Here is a 5,137-nt window from a genome sequence, read left to right on the forward strand (position 1 = left end):
CTGCCTACCGATGCTAAGGTGTGTTTTTCTTGTTTTATCACTAGATTAAAATCTTCTTGAAAGCAAAGATAGGGTCTTAGCCATATTTGGATCCTCGGTGCTTGCTAGTCTATATTCCCAAATTATCTTGTTCAAATCACCAATAAGGTATTGATCATAGGACTTAGTAGCTATTAACAGTTCTGTCTTCATAGTTGAGCTATGAGTTTTTTGATTTAAAAAGAAACAACACCTGGCTTTTTTCCCTAGTGGGGAGCCCCAGTGCCTGGCCCATACATGGTAGACACTCAATAAGTGTTTGTTGAAAGAATGAATGCACTCAGCTTTGACTTTGCCAGGAAGAGCTGACTGTGTAAGAAGTTGATAAATTGAACTGCTTTATGATCGTCTAAAACATAGAAGGTGATTGCCTCTGAAAATGGGATGCATCTTTTCTTTGTTTCTTGGCATTTTTCCTATTAGGGCTAGAACTTGAGCAGATTAAATAGGACTCAATCTTGAATCCACAAATGACACCAAACCTGAAATGATGCTGAGGTTGGAAGCGATTTAGTTCACTTGAATTTTATTTGGGGCATAATGTTTTCCTTCTGGGAAGAGAAATGCTAATGAAAAAATCGCCTCCCGACTACAATTCAGAAGTAATAGGAATCTGGCCAGAAATATGATCTTATGAAAATTGTCCAAGCAAAGCATCTTATACTCATGTCTATGCCTTTGGATTGACATTCTGGTGTTTGCCTTTCTCTAGTTTCCAGAGCTCAGGGTGGAGAGAGGCGCCAGGGTAACAAGCCAAATAGGTCTATTATGGGATGTCATGCTCACTGGGCATGAGTGCTGTCTCCTAGGACATTTATAGCGTTTATTACTCAGTCCAACTTTAATAACACATGGACAAGCCTGGGGCCATTTGTACAGGATCTGAGAGGTTTTTGTTATGAAAGTCTGTATTATAGAATTAGTGGGTCTCAGACTTGGACTGGATTGGAAAGATGATCTCATCAAAGGAGTCCCAGCTCTCTAGTGGAGAAGAACTCCTTTCAATATCCCTGACATTCTAAGTGGTCATGAGTATTGGGGGACAGTTTATAAGAGTAAGTTAATAGATGGTGACTGTTAAGTTGTAAGTTAGGATATGGGCAAAATGGCAAATCCTGACGCTACTTTTACCCTGGGGCCAAGGGTGCTGTGGAGAGGTGGCACAGGGAAGGAGTGACCAACCATCCTAAACCTTCTGCTATAAACACAGAGAGGAGAACATGATGGGGATCAATGAAGTAAGTCAACCAAGAAAGATTCCAGTATCTTCCAGATTAGTGCTTCTCAAACTTTAATGTTCACAATATCACTTGGAGATCTCGATAAAATTCAAATTCAGATTCAGGAATTCTGGGGTAGGGATCTGAGATTCTGTATTTTTAACAAGGTTCCAGGTGGTGCCGATGCTGCTGATACAGGAACCACATTTTGAGTAGCAAGATTCTAGAATCTTCCATACTGATTAGGTTGTTGGGACTTGAGCCCTATGTTAACCACCTCCAATAGAAAAGAAACATTACCTCGTACTGATGAAAAGATTACTGAGTAATAGGTGATCAGAATTTTAAAAAAACCTTCCACATAATCCAGTTAATCGGTTTCCAAATTTAAAAAAAAATTTTTAATTTATTTTTTAAAAGCAAAATTATATGCAGAACCTCAATGTATACAAACCAGCTCAAAGGTTTGGTGCTTTGATCAAGTCAACAGAAGCTTGGTGCCAACTCATCCTCCTAGGACTCCCCTCAAAGACTCCTAGGTCATCTCCTTGGAACCCTAGGACTCTGAGCAACACTGTTTGAAAACTACTGATTAATGCATTAGGAAATAATAAAGTGAAACACAAATCCAAATCCTGATCGCTGGTCTGATGTTCTTTCCAATATGCAAGGCAGCATAATTTATTACCTTGGCTTGGAAGCTAATTATCATTGATATGGACTATCTTTGGCTCTCTGGGGTCTGGTCAGTCTCTGACAAAATACTTGGTCCCTGCTGCATCCCTTGTGCCCACAGCTAACCATGTGGGCGGGGAAAAGCCACCGGCTTTTGGAGCCTCCATTTCTGACTTAGAAAATGAAAACAATTACAACCTCTAAATATATCACCAGCACAGAGTGTCCAGAACCTTCAGGGAACTAAGTAAACACTGAGTGAATGTCAATTAAGGGAGGGCAGAAACTGCACTTCTCTTATCTACCCCTCTGAAGGCCTTGCATGGTGCCTGTCCTAAGCAGATACTTGATAAATATTTGTTAAATAAATGAAGAATGATGCTATCATAGGCAGGAAACTATTTTTTAAACTTGTAAGTGTTATAAAAATTTAAGGGATCATTAGGATTATCATCATAATCAAATAAGCCCTAAATTGTCTGCGGTGCTCCGCTGGGTGTTGACAAAAGGGAGCCCCATTATCTCTGTCTCTGGCATCTGGTTACTCCCAACCTCTGACAAAGAAGGATTGGCATATACAGGGCTCAGGAAGAGTTGCACGCCTTAAAAAGGGATTCGAAAGGAAGATTTTACATAATATACAGACACGGAGACGCATTTCACATTGAGGAACAAGGGCAACTACATTTTGGGTAGAGAGTAAAAACAGTCACAGATCATTTTATTTTCACACCAGGCAGGACAAGGGATTTCGTGAGCCTTCTTCGGAGAAACTGGAGAAGGCGTCCTGGAAGAAACAGAGTTTTCAGAATCTTGCAATTCCCAGTTCTTTTGGCAACAGGGGAGAAGCATTGGTCAGAGTGGAAGTCAGATTATCATCTGGCCCGGCTCTGGGTAATGGCCCGTCTGGAAAACGGTTGCACTTTCCGTAAAGAATTGCAGAACAGACAAGTACAAACTCTGCTCCTTGTCGGGGTCTTGTTTGTTTTCCTGGGGAACAAGACAAGGAGTGGGGGACATAGTGCCCAGATGAACCGCCTGGGACTGGTCGGTGACATGACCACTCTGCAGCAAGCATGTGCCCTTTAAACAACTACACCAGGATGAATTTATCTTCTTTTCTTATTTGCAAAAGGCTTGACGGAGAATATCCGCTGGTTCTGCCGGAGAAAAGAGACTTCCTGAGACATGATGTCATCTTTGCAAAGGGGAAACACATGTCCAGTCCCGCAGCACAGAACAATACGAGGTGCTGATAGTTTCGCTGTCTGTCACGTGACAGGATGCAGGGTGGGCTGGCCAGCGCTACCCAGGAGCCTTTGGAACATGGGGTTGGCGGGGCAGAGGGAAGGGGAAAAAAAAAAAAAAAAGCCTCGGAGACTTTTGAGATACGGGAACTCCACTAAGTTTAGGAGAGCCTGGAAGGAATACTTTTCTGTGTTTCGTTAGCATGATCCTTGTGTTGGGGACACAGGATTATCACACACGGGCTTCTTTCTCACTCCAGACCCAGTAGGGCATTTGTGTAAAGAAAAAGTTTGGGTAAATCTGCATTTACAGATTCTACATAAGAAGTGACGATTTTATCGGCAGTGTCATTCTTCATGAATTGTTCATGAGGTCAGGTAGCTCGTGGTGCTCTCACAGGGTGACGGGCTACACATGGGCATGGGGGTTTTGGAGACGCTCTGGGTTCTCCTTTCCCCGAACACTTAACAATTGGATACGTATCCCTGTGTCAGGGGGAAGTCAGGGCTCGGCCCAGGAGCAGAAGGTGGACAAAGGTGATGCCCATTTACGTTTCTCTCCATCCCTCTCTGTAAGCAGCTAGCTAGTATCAGCTGGCTGCACGCCTGTCTCAGGAGCTACGTCCTGATGAAAGGCAAAAGTCAACTCACTTTTCTTCATAGTTATTTTTCTAGGTATTGAGATGATCAGAATATAAGACGTGGCGACCCCGAAAGGGGATTCATCTCAGATCAGTGGCCCCGGCAGCTCCTGGGAACTTGTAACAATACAGAGCTCAGATTCCATCCCTGGGATTCACCTGCAGAGCAAATCCCAGAAACAGTGGCAGAAGTAATACATTAGGGGAACAGACAAGAGGAAGAAGTGACTTCTGGAAGGACAATAATGGAACGCTGACATGCGCCTTGAAAAATAAGTAGCTTAAAATAGGCACCAAGATTTGGAAGTGAAAAAACAGTGGATCAAAGAACAGGGATCATCTAATAAGAGGATGTGTTATGGGGAAGGTGGGAGATGGAACGGACAGATCCTTTAGGGCAGATTACCAAACTAGAAGTTTGGGCTTTTGCAGTGTAGATATAGAAATGGGATTGGTTCACGTTTACCCAGTAATAATTGTAAAAGTGAGAGTAACACTAACAAGGTTATGTTATATTATTAAAATTAAAGTGATTACATGTAAATTTCTATTCAAAGATTTTTTTTTAAATAAGAAATTATTTCAGTTCTTACAGAAACTGTGCATGATAGGAGCTATTACTATATTCATTGAGGGGCAGATTAATGAAGATGTAAAGAAAATCTTTTTTTTTTTTTTTTTTAGCACTTTGAAGGTATAGTTCCATTGTCTTCTGACTTGCATTATTTCTGGTAAGAAGTCTATGAGATATGTTTTTTCCCCTTTCAGGTAATATAATATGTATTTTTTTCTCTGTATACTTCTAAACTTTTCTCTTTATCACTGTTTTATTTTGACTGTTGGTTTTTTGTTTTTTTTTTGTTTGTTTGTTTTTTGCCATTTGGTTGTGATGTGAATTGATGTTTTTTAAAAATCAAATTTGGAAAAAAATCTAGCCATGACTTCTTTATTTTTTCCATCCTTCTTTTTTTCCGGGACTCTTAATTACACATGGATTAGATGCTTGGAGTTCTTTTGTGGGTCACCGAGACTGTCCATTTAACTCCCAGTTTCTTTTCCTCTGTTATACTTTAGTTTAGATTGTTTTTATTACTATGTTTTCAAGTTTACTGATATTTCTTTTAATATACTGTAATCCAGTAGATTTTCTATTTTGGATATTATAATTTTCATTTCTAGAAGATCCATAATTTTCTTATCTGTGTGTTTTATGTCTTTCATTTCTTTCTACATTTTGTTTATATTTTCTTTTAAATTGAGGGTTAGTAAACTACGGCCTATGGGCCAAATCCAGCTGATGCTTCGTGAGCTGAGA

This window comes from Meles meles, chromosome 8 (genome assembly GCF_922984935.1).
Source record: "Meles meles chromosome 8, mMelMel3.1 paternal haplotype, whole genome shotgun sequence".
NCBI lineage: Eukaryota > Metazoa > Chordata > Mammalia > Carnivora > Mustelidae > Meles > Meles meles.